Source organism: Schistocerca americana, chromosome X, assembly GCF_021461395.2.
Source record: "Schistocerca americana isolate TAMUIC-IGC-003095 chromosome X, iqSchAmer2.1, whole genome shotgun sequence".
In the NCBI taxonomy this organism is placed as follows: domain Eukaryota; kingdom Metazoa; phylum Arthropoda; class Insecta; order Orthoptera; family Acrididae; genus Schistocerca; species Schistocerca americana.
The window spans coordinates 366,685,203-366,698,088 of record NC_060130.1 but is presented as its reverse complement, the minus strand read 5'-3'; the positions used below and the strand labels follow the sequence as shown (position 1 = coordinate 366,698,088).

General features: G+C 42.5%; 1 protein-coding gene and 1 non-coding gene across 2 annotated transcripts in view; one reads left to right on the top strand and one right to left on the bottom strand.

The window, feature by feature from the left end:
• Window positions 1-12,886, top strand: part of LOC124556034 (spore wall protein 2-like) — a 144,722-nt gene that overhangs the window by 52,912 nt on the left and 78,924 nt on the right. The window lies entirely within an intron of this gene.
• On the bottom strand, window positions 6,668-6,742 carry Trnas-cga. The gene has a single exon. It is a non-coding gene; the product is annotated as a tRNA-Ser (tRNA).

The following is a 12,886-nucleotide window of genomic DNA, read 5'->3' as shown; positions in this document are numbered from 1 at the left end:
GGTGTGCAAAAAAGATGCCGGCTTTGTGATTAACAGAGGCTGCCTTAGACATAAGGTTGAACTGATGCACATAACAAGGGATGCAGTTTGCATTTGGATATTTGTCTTTAATTGATTTCTGAACCCCGTTCGACTTCCCACTCTTAACGTTTGCACCATCGCAACTCTGAGCTATTAGTTTTGCTCAGTCATCGCCAATTTATGGTTCAATTTCTTTTAGAACACTCTCAGCTATAGTGTGAGCATTCTTACTATCTGTATTGACAAAGTTCCAAAACCTTTCACAGGTTTTCCCTCAACAATATAACGCAAAAAAAGAACCAACTGAAAATCGCAAGACACATCTGTGCTTTCATCCGCGATTATTGCAACATAATTGGCACGTTTTATTTCTTTACGAACTTTATCGTGGTACACTTCCAATGTGCATTGCAGCAGTTCGTTCTGAACAGTCATAAAAATGCCTTTGAACACCGATGCTTGGATGAAATGAACTTGAAGATCTTTATCCAGTTCCGCGTTGAACTGAATTAGGTAGCGAAAAACCCCCTTATTTTGAGAGGCATCAGATTCATCGTGGCCCCTGAGAGCCAGTTCCAAAGCACCACAGAACCTAATACAGTTTACAATTAAGTTCAATACATCTCTATTGCTTCTTACACATTTGTTGTGGCTGTTACTTGTTTGTCTATACTGCGAATCTAATTTCTACTGAATGTTGGTTTTTCCTACAAATGAAAGACCAAGCACTTAATCATGTACCACTTTGACATTTCATGTACTTTCATTGTAGACCATATATGCCCAAAATCAGTTATTCCGGTCTTACACCAATGAACATGTCTCCCAAAGAACACACAAGGAAACAAAAAAAAAAAAAAAAAGCATTGCTTCCTTCACAACCACAAATCCATTTCTTCTTTTGGTAAATTTCTACATTGAACTTACGGCATCGATTTTTTGTTTGCTGCTACAGAATCAGATTTGGGAGTGGACTACCTAGTGTTTTTTATCTGAGAGTCCTGTCACAAAATAGCGTTTTTAATAACTCATTTAATTTGTTCATGTTTGCTATTTTCACAGTCAACTGAATTTTCCCTTATAGATAACACTGTGCAGACAGCTGTTTACAGTCAATTACCTGACCTCGCAATAACCGCAACATGTTTGTACAGAACTGTATGACACGAACGACACGAGTGTAAAGAGAAATACTACACCTTTGTTTGGAAAACAGATGCTCTATATGTGGTGAATACTTAAGGTTTTTTTTTTTTTTTTTTGTAGCAATAGCCCTGCTGCTGTGAGATATACCAGAACTGAAATAATGCGTCTTAGTTTCAAGATCTAAGGGCATAATTATATTCAAATTACATATAGCTATTAATCATGCTACTTAAGCGTATTATTTCTTTATTCGATTTAATTAAGCATTAATTAGCGTTTAGGAATGGATTAACATTAACTTGCAGAAACACTGTAAAACTGAATTACAAGAAATCTGCGCCCTGATGTATTCTAATATGATCGCTAGATGGCAGATAGTGCTTCTGTAGGTCCCGCACTTTACTGCTCTTTGGCTGAAGGAACATGAAACTTTGAGTCAGACTAGCTGTGGCTCACCTCTGCCATAACAAGCACGTAGAAACCATTGGCCGAACCTTTCACACGGCGCTTATGAGGACAGACGGTGCCAATCTGTAGTTGGCTCCAAGCTTCAGAAAACTAAAGCAAGAGCACGCACGCTTCTTCTAATCAGAAAATACATTCTCCGAAACAATGTTTTATGCACAGTTAACATAGATTATTCTTTCTTTCTTTTTTATACAAGTGATGGCACGGCATAGCAGCACTACCTTAGAAGCCGCCCCTCGAGTCTATGTCATAAATAAATGTTATTTGTCTTTTAATGACGAACGTGGTGGACAGTGTAATTTTCAGCATTGGTTTATACTGTTGAAGGTACGAAGCAATAATATTACACTAGTAGACTAGTAGACTATTAATATCTAAGTAGCCTAATGTTAATTGTATTGTAATAACGAAATCCAGCTCGCTCAAGCCAGTTTGTGTTTTCGCCATTTTTTGGTGTGAAGTGTCAGTCAGGTAGTACGGGCCATACCAAAGTTGGGTGCATCAAAACTATAATGTAACAAAAAAAACTGAAGTAAAACTAGCAGCATAAACGTAAATTTTACTGTAGAAAATAGTACTTTGGTTTTTTCACGTGATGCAAGTTAGCTAAACAATACCTGACTAATTTTCAATGTTAAAAGGGAAAAAAAATTGTTTTCGTTCTGATACAATGAATCCTCAATGCCAGCCTAAAGGTTCATGTGTCCAGTCCTCAGATCTTTCACACTATATCAAGTTTTATTCGAAAAAGCCCCCCGCAATCATTCTTCATTTGAAAAACCCCATATCAGGTGTCATAGATGTCTGCATATTTCCTATAATGGTTTTAATCTCCTTTGCGGTGTAGTTCTAGGAACAGAAAATGATCAGCAGCAGACCTTTCCGTCATTTCGCCTTCCAAAACATTTGAGACTGATTGCTTCATTGCAGTCTCAGACCACTCCCGTCGACCCTCACGAGCACGTATCTTTTGAACCTTGGCCTTGAGCACCCCCTCACAAAAAAGGAGAAGAAAAGATTTGCTTGTGTGGCTTGCACAACCTGACTTTGGCATGGCCCCTACTACCCGACTGACACATTAGACCGAAAAATGGCGGAAACACAAACGGGGATTGAGTGAGCTGGATTTCGTTATTACAATAGAATCTACATTAGGTTACTTAGATATTAATAGTCTACTAGTGTACTGATATTACTTCGTACCTTCAACAGTATAAACCGATGCTGAAAATTACACCATCCACGATGTTTGGCACTAAAAGACAAATAACATTTATTTGTGACATAGACTCAACAGCTAAATCACTCAAGTTCTAGCGAGTAGTGGAGTGATATCTACTCTTTATTCAAAGCTCAGCTCTGGACGCGTTCGCTGTCTAACGGCAAATCTGAGATAAATCAGATGGCCCATACTTCTCGCTGGTCCATACTGACTGCCATTCTCTTATTAAACAACTGTCTGAAACTACTGTGGAGAGTGCTCAGGTCATCGATTGTTATTCTCCCTATCTTTTCCAGATGATGGGACTGTCCGATCAGAGATTTCCTACATCAGTACGCTAATTGCACAAGATACTACAACTCAGTATCGACGTTGTTATAAGGTTATCGTCCCTACCAGCCAAAGTTTATCCAGTACAACGTCGAATCCACTGTAAGAAATTAGCAGTGTAGTTTTTGACAAACAACCCAGCTGTCACAGTTACTCATCTGATCCAGTCGCTAAGCAGACAATAAACATGACTTCTCTCCGAGTTCCAAGATCCACAGTCTGCATAAGCTGCCAACACTGTAGACCATGACAGTGTGACAAGGAAATTCTGTGTTGGATGAGTTCAAAATGGTTCAAATGGCTCAGAGCACTATGGGACTTAACATCTATGGTCATCAGTCCCCTATAACTTAGAACTACTTAGACCTAACTAACCTAAGGACAGCACACAACACCCAGTCATCACGAGGCAGAGAAAATCCCTGACCCCGCCGGGAATCGAACCCGGGAACCCGGGCGTGGGAAGCGAGAACGCTACCGCACGACCACGAGCTGCGGACTGTTGGATGAGTATTCTATATCTGCGTGTGCTAGTGGTCTGTAGTAAAAGACATGCAATATAAAACCACTTGTCCAGTGTTTGATGTCACTCATTTTCTAGCTCCTTTCAATGTTCATTTTGCCTTTAGGGAAAAAAATGTGTATAAGAAATCAATCATGATTAACCTCGTTTTCTTGCACACCAAAAGTAACAGTTCAGCCCACAAACATTTTTGCCGCAGAGTTGTCAACGGCTGTTAATCTATGAACAATTTATGTTCTAAAATTCTCCAAGGACCTCCATTCCAGACATCGGGCGCCAGTTGTTACCCAGTGATTTCCTTCTGTGGTATGTAGTGTCTTCTATTACTCATTATTTTGGTGATTTATTGGAACATGATATGCAAACAAATGCATTTTTTGAATTTTCGATGTGGTTTATTTTCTGTACCATTAATTAGTTTTCAGGCCACTGAAGACTCATCATCTTATGGAGGACGTGCAGCTAGACACTGTGGCCATGGTTACCTCACTTTTTCATGGTATCCATAGCAAAGTCATTCTGATAATGTACATTCAGCAGAATAACACATACACTTTACTTAGCTCCACTTGGTTTCACATTCACTCAGTCATTTGGATGAAAAAATATATTTCTGTGTCCTAGTTTCATATGTTTCTTTCGATTAAGTTGTTTCAATATACACTTCCTCGAAGTTCTCAGGCTCTCTGTTTTATTCCATTCCATATGCAATTCAAAACTGATACTTGTCACAAATCTTTTGATTGCTTCTACACTACTGGCCATTAAAATTGCTACACCATGAAGATGACGTGCTACAGACGCGAAATTTAACCGACAGGAAGAAGATGCTCTGATATGCAAATGATTAGCTTTTCAGAGCATTCACACAAGGTTGACGCCGGTGGCGACACCTGCAACGTGCTGACATGAGGAAAGTTTCCAACCGATTTCTCATACACAAACAGCAGTTGACCGGCGTTGCCTGGTGAAACGTAGTTGTGATGCCTCGTGTAAGGAGGAGAAATGCGTACCATCACTGTTCCGACTTTGATGAAGGTCGGATTGTAGCCTATCGCGATTGCGGTTTATCGTATAACGACATTGATGCTCGCGGTGGTCGAGATCCAATGACTGTTAGCAGAATATGGAATCGGTGGGTTCAGGAGGGTAATACGGAACGCCGTGCTGGATCCCAACGGCCTCGTATCACTAGCAGTCGAGATGACAGGCATCTTACCCGCATGGCTGTAACGGATCGTGCAGCCACGTCTCGATCGCTGAGTCAACAGATGGGGACATTTGCAAGACAACAACATCTGCACGAACAGTTCGACGACGTTTGCAGCAGCGCGAACTATCAGCTCGGAGACCATGGCTGCGGTTACCCTTGACGCTGCATCACAGACAGGAGCGCCTGCGATGGTGTACTCAACGACGAACCTGGGTGCACGAATGGCAAAATGTCATTTTTTCGGATGAATCCAGGTTCTGTTTACAGCATCATGATGGTCGCATCCGTGTTTGGCGACATCGCGGTGAACGCACATTGGAAGCGTGTATTCGTCATCGCCATACTGGCGTATCACCCGACGTGATGGTATGGTGTGCCATTGGTTACACGTATCGGTCACCTCTTGTTCGCATTGACGGCACTTTGCAACAGTGGACGCTACATTTGAGATGTGTTACGACCCGTGGCTCTACCCTTCATTCGATCCCTGCGAAACCCTACATTTCAGCAGGATAATGCACGACCGTATGTTGCAGGTCCTGTACGGGCCTTTCTGGATAAAGAAAATGTTAGACTGCTGCCCTGGCCAGCACATTCTCCAGATCTCTCACCAATTGAAAACGTCTGGTCAATGGTGGCCGTGCAACTGGCTAGTCACAATACGCCAGTCACTACTCTTGAGGAACTGTGGTATCGTGTAGAAGCTGCATGGGCAGTTGTACATGTACACGCCATCCAAGCTCTGTTTGACTCAATGCCCAGGCGTATCAAGGCCGTTATTACGGCTAGAGGCGGTTGTTCTGGTTACTGATTTCTCAGGATCACATGTCAGTTCTCGTATAATATATTTGTCCAATGAATACCCGTTTATCATCTGCATTTCTTCTTGGTGTAGCAATTTTAATGGCCAGTAGTGTAATTCAGATAAAGATATAATAGCATGCGTTTTATTTATTTATACATTATTTTATTATTATCTGTATTACTATTAAAACCATTAAGTTCATGACTTTTAGGATTCTCTACTATACTAATACTGTTTTTTTAAAAACTAACAACAGAAAAATTAATTGTGATCTCCGTTGAACACATATTTTGCTTTAGTTGAAATGTTCATTAAAACCAATCCTTTACATCTCTACAGTATTCTCTATAACTTACAAAAATAAATTCCAGTTACATTTTAAAATATTTACGATGTACTCTAGCTCGTGTCTTATTCCTCAAGACTTCCCTTAACTAAATATCGTTGCTGACTGCTAATCGCAGTTGGGCACTGATTTCGACCAATAGCTTGCAAGGTCAGACCTCCATCCCTGGAGCAGTTCCACTTTTTATAATTCGATTGCATGAGCGTCATCATTCATCCACTTTCTTTGTGTCTGTGTCTCATGTGCTCAACTGATGAGACGTGTGCCTTGAGCACAGAGGACTTTGACACGTATACTTGTTGTAAACATCCATCAGAGAAATTAATTAACAGCTTTTTGTATGAAAGATGGAAAGGCATGATAATGGAGGAGTGTATGACAGCAGACAAGAAGAATATTGTTCAAAAAATAATGACAATGCAACAGAATGGCAAGAAGTTGCATTACATGATTGGGTCGGCCAACACAACATGTAGCATTTGCTGGAATTGTATCCCTTTCCAAAATGTCTATCCATTCTCCCATGACACAAGAAGCAGTTGTGAGATGTGCTGGAAATACAGTACCTAAAACTTCCTGGCAGATTAAAACTGTGCGCCGGACCGAGACTCGAACTCGGGACCTTTGCCTTTCGCGGGCAAGTGCTCTACCAACTGAGCTACCCAAGCACGACTCACGCCCCGTGCTCATAGCTGTACTCCTGCCAGTACCTCGTCTCCTACCTTCCAAACTTTACTGAAGCTCTCAAGCTAACCAAACGAGGTACTGGCAGAAGTAAAGCTGTGAGGACGGGGCGTGCGTCGTGCTTAGGTAGCTCAGATGGTAAGCCGGCACGGTAGCTCAGCGTGTTTGGTCAGAGGGCCGGTTGGCCTATGTAATAAAAAAACTGCGTGGAAGGATCAACAAACGAACTTGAACGTATGTCATTGTGACGTCCGCAACGACCAAACACAACGATCAACAACGAACAAAATGAAAAAAAAAGATGGTAAAGCACTTGCCCACGAAAGGCAAATGACCCGAGTTCGAGTCTCGGTCCGGCACACAGTTTCAATCTGCTAGGAAGTTTCATATCGGCGCACACTCCGCTGCAGAGTGAAAATCTCACTCTGAATACAGTACCTGTCGGTGGGTACTCGTCCTGCCCTAAAATCCTATATATTGATATTAAAAAAATATCATTATCGGCCCTCGATATGGCCAACAGGTAATGAAATATCGACGTACCGGCCTGTAAAAATACCGGCTACACATTGTAAATATATTGTCTGTTTTAGAACTGTATATTTAAGTATTAGATATTCCGTACATCAACAAGCTAGCAGCCTTCTTATTCCCCTTAGAACATGAATTGAAACGAAAACTATGCACGTTCAAATGGTTCAAATGGCTCTGAGCACTATGGGACTCAACTGCTGAGGTCATTAGTCCCCTAGAACTTAGAACTAGTTAAACCTAACTAACCTAAGGACATCACAAACATCCATGCCCGAGGCAGGATTCGAACCCGCGACCGTAGCGGTCTTGCGGTTCCAGACTGCTGCGCCTTTAACCGCACGGCCACTTCGGCCGGCCTACGCACGTTCAAGCTTGGCGATAACCACTTTGCTAACTACGGTAACTGCATGTAAGTGCCCATATAAAAGGTGACCAACAGGTTCGTCGTTCGGTTTTGTCACATATCGGATTTGTCCCGAACATTTCATGTCGACTTATCTGTTCCTTCATTTCTGTAAACGCCAGCGACCAAGAAGTTATAGTGTCAAAAATGCGTGGTGAAGTCAAACGTTGCAGTTTCTGTTGGTAGCGCCGAGCACCGAGTAAATCAGCATTATCCCTCACATGCCCCTGGCCACCGCAAAGACCAATCTTTTCATTTAGATTTTTGTTCATCATTTTCGGCCACTGGCTTTGAAGAATGCCGATGTGAAGAGATAGCACACTAGTTGCTTTAAAAAGTGGTTTTTAATGCAACTAGTGTGCTATTTCTTCACATCGAAAATCTTGTTATTCCATTCACACCGCCAGTCTCACCCTCCGTCTCCGGTACAATCGGACTTCTTTGTGCCACCTAGACTTGCTTCACACAGCCAAAGAAAAAGACTGCGTGAGCATACAAGCAGTGAGGGCAGATTAGAAGGGAAGTTCTGCGCCGCAGAGTGCGTGGCTGGCGGTTGCCACGAGGCCGTGGAGAGTGCCTAGCGATTACGCGGCCTTGGAAAAACCCGAACGGAAGCTTGGCAGTGGTATGTATGGCCGTGTTTGCGCGCTTGGGGGAATTTATATACCAGAGAAAAATTGATAAAAACCTAACTAAGAGTGACAGTTAGGTGCGAGTTGGCACTCATGGACAGAAAAATATGTAAAGCTAAATTATCTAGACATGTCACAAAAATACATAATAGTTTACAAGTTATCGTTGTCTTAAAAATTGTAAATTTATGAAAGTTCAAAAGCTATGATCTCGGCAATGCTTGGCCGATTGATATGAACGAATGCGGCTAGTAGAGCTGCATAGAGTAATCGTAGCCGATTTAGCAGAATATGTACCATTTTTGAATGAGAGGTCGGAATATGGGATTCAGCAGAGAGAAACTGTGTTTTTAGCAATAAATATATATATCGGTATCGAAAAGGCTAATTCGAGCGCCGATATTTTTACTTTATATTATATTTTTTTGTAATTTTCGGTAAATATTTCAAACTGTTCTTTTGAAATTGTACTAGAACGTAATTTTAGTTCACTGTGTGAAGGAGTTTTACTACTGTTTGAGCTTTCATCATATCCAGTTACTACAGTACTGGGCACTACACACTGCAAAAATTCGCTGAAAATGATGAAAATATTTATATAATTGGTGATGGTGCTGTTCGCCGATTTTTATAAAAAAACAGTTTAGATTAAATATTTAGCTCGATCCCCCACGTGCTATGGCACAAAAATATATAGATTTGTTACCCTCAACACTCAGCTTAATTGAGCGGCCCCAGAGATGTGGCTGGTCTCATTGCTTGGCTACGTTTTTCGTCATAGGGTACCAGCTCACACCTATTGTAAACATTTTCAAGCTGAAATAAAATATTAAAAAAAAAACAATGCAGGCAGGTGTAATTTAAAATATTGAATCATTCACGTTGATTTATAATTTGAACAAGTAGTTTATTTCTATTTACCCACGAATAGTCTTCAATATATTGACTAAACACTTAAAATACAGTCTGAGGGGCTTTAACATAAGCGCAGCCATTAATAACTGATGCTACAACACCTCACTATAAAATTCATATGTTGCGATTACGGTACTCGACAGTCTGTTCGCAGCTCACAAAATACACTGTTGTCTGCTGTCCTAAATCACTACATTGCGCTCAACTTGACCGTTTTCGAACGTCGCTACATACATACTTGACTCCGATCGTGGCCACCAACCCAGTACTACCCTCAGATGGGCGGCACGACCGCCTCTTAGCGTCGTTCAAACTCAACTCCACAAAGATGACCGTCCTATACACCCTCGAAACGGCTGCCTAACTCGAAGCAATGTTCGTCAAAAAAATTACGAACATTTTAAACTAAACGCAAAAACACATGATGCATTGACATATATATCGCCAAAGTATGTCGATACATGTTGGGAAGTATGCCGATATATCGATATTTTAACAACAGCCCTGATCAGGACATGGCAGTATACTTAGACTGCTATGCAATCAGGAGGATATACTCATATATATATATAAGTGCGAATATTTTCATTGGTGACTCAGGACAATTTACTGAACAACATTACATTAGTATTTACATCATTTGCAGGCAAATAATTGTAGCTATTAGAAGTAGTACTTTTTAGGTTGGTTAGTACCTCCAATGTATTTGTGGCAACATCCTTCTGAATCTGCTTAGTGTATTAATCTCTTGGTCTCCCTCTACGATTTTTACCCTCCATGCTGCCCTCCAGCACTAAATTGGTGATCCCTTGATGCCTCAGAACATGTCCTACAAACCGATCCCTTCTTCTAGTCAAGTTGTGCCACAAACTCCTCTTCTCCCCAATTCTATTCAGTACCTCCTCATTAGTTATGTGATCTACCTATCTAATCTTCTGCATTCTTCTGTAGCACCACGTTTCGAAAGCTTCTATACTCTTCTTGTCCAAACTATTTATCGTCCACGTTTCACTTCCATACAAGGCTACGCTCCATACAAATACTTTGAGAAACGACTTCCTGACACTTAAATCTATACTCGGTGTTAACAAATTTCTCTTCTTCAGAAACGCTTTCCTTGCCATTGCCAGTCTACATTTTATATCCTCTCTACTTCTACCATCATCAATTATTTTGCTCCCCAAATAGCAAAACTCCTTTACTACTTTAAGTGTGGTGTGGTTACAGCCGTGTAAAAACACCAGACCATAAAGTTTGGGACGTGTTTGTGGGAAGACTGTTCAATGCGGAGAAAAAATAACCAACATACTGATGAGAGTGCATATTAAATTTACACATATAAAAACATTTGGACTTATACAGGGTGAACGTTAATAAAACCGACAAAATGCAGGGACGGATTCCTGAATGGAAATGGAAGGAAAAAGGTGCTATCAATGTGTGTCCGGAGGGGCTTCGATGTCACGGTATATGGCGCTGACGAATGGATGTTCCTTTGACCACGTGCGGTCTGCTCCTTGTGTGTTACAGTCTGAGTGTTGACGCAGTGTGCAGTAAGCAGCGGAATGGCTCGCCGGTAAAGAGAACTGATGACAGAAATCCCATAATTTTGATGGTCTGGTGCAAACACCATCCACAAAATCCTTCCATAAAGGGAAATCCGCTGCTGATAATCCTTGTACTTGTTGCAGATGAAAGGGATAGTAGCGGTTGTCATGCAGGATATACATAATCGTACTTTGGCTTACACAATGTTTGCGGGCCATTTGTTAGAAGCTTTTACCAGAGTCTGTCTCAGCATCTGTAGAGCCCAGTCCTCCAAATATGGTGTAGCACAGTCCACCATCTCCCTGCACGTTCATCTGTCCGAAAGGACTCATGATCACACAAACGCCGTGAAAGGGCTTGAAATGTTGTGTGATGTGGTTGTTGTCTGTGAGGATACTTGTATTGGTATAGCTGTGCTGCCTCTCGACTGTTTCCATCTGTTTGGCTGTAGTCAAACACCATCTCGGTTTGTTCCCGACATGAATACCGAAACATTCTGCTGCTTACAGTATGCTGCATCAATCACACAGCCTGCAACACACAAAAAACACACGGCACATGGCCAGAGGAACTTCCAGCGCCATCTACCATGGCAACGAAGCATTTCCGAACAAATGGTCAGAGGACCTGTTTTCCTCCATTTCCGCTCAGGAATATATATATAGTTTGTTTTAGGCAACTAAATAACTCGAAAACGACGCATCATACGAAAAAAATGTTTTAGGTGAAAAGTTAAAATTAGTAAAGGGGACATGAGTCTGTGCTAGAACTGACCTCCAACTATCCACCCCTCCTATTAGAGTGGACTCAACTTTTCGCAATTAAGAACCAATGCATTTCATTCTACATTTCATGTACGGTGTAAATGTAAACCTTTGTGATACTGATATTGAAGCGTTACTTGACTGTTTCAAATGTGACTGTACAGTACAAGTAATATGGCTAGACTTCGACATTTTTGGCAAATAAGCTATTTGTATGATAACATTGTAGTGTACTGCGGTCGGCCGGAAAAAAGAAACAGTCAATTTGAACACACTTCATTATAATTAAAGAAAAGCGCCTTCTTGACATACGCTAAGTGTTAAACGCAAGAACAAACAAAAAAACCCTCACAACTCTTGTGGCAGCAAACCAGATAAGGAAACAAGGCAATGGAAGAAAATACTGACCAAAATCTACACTAAAAAAATACAAAATACAACGTGCTACTACATTGTTACAGCGACTGAATACAATGCTAGGGCCGGCGTAAGTACTGGCCGGAGCTGTTCCTTGTGGTTGGTAAACACTGCCGGTCTGCACTGCACTGCACTGCAAATCTCTGGTTACATCTACCAGGAGTGAGACAGGCTAAGCAGCGAAGCTGCTGTTCCTGTGTGGACCTCAAGAACTATTTCTGGCCTCACGGGTAGGATTGGCCTATGTGAGCGGCCGCGTGGGTGCGGACGCTTCGTCAAAAACATCATCGGGGCTGCGGAAGAAACTACTCCCGCAGCAGATCAGGCCAACGCGTGGTCGGCCTGTGGTGGACTTGGGGTCCCAGTCCACGAATAAGACGACTGCCAGAGTGTTCGGCAGAGGCATAGAACACCCTGGCGGACGGCCTGAAGCGATCCCGCAGCAGCGGGACGCCTGCTTCCTCATGAAGGAACCTCGTCGAGTAACGAGGCGGCTTGTGGAGAGCGAGTCTTAGCGCCCGATTCTAGACGCGCCGGAGCATCGCAACGTGCGACGGAGCTGCATTCCCCCACACTACGGCGGCGTACTCGAGTACTGGCCGGACAAGGGCCAAGTACACAGTCAGGCCGTGCCGAGGTGGGAGGGTGGGTGCGGGGTTCAGCAGCGGGTAGAGCGCCCGGAGACGCCCAATCGCTCGCCTCCTGATGTCTCGGATGTGCGGCAGCCAGGTGAGATGCCTGTCCAGCGTCACATCGAGGTATTTGCCGGATGAAGACCACGGGATGGGGCCTCTCAAGATCGTGACAGGCGGCAGGGCAGGAGGCAGTCGTCTCCCAGTGAAGACGACCGCCTGGCTCTTGGCGGCGTTAAATTTGAGTCGGCACTTGGTGGACCACGGCCCCAGGTCGTCGCAC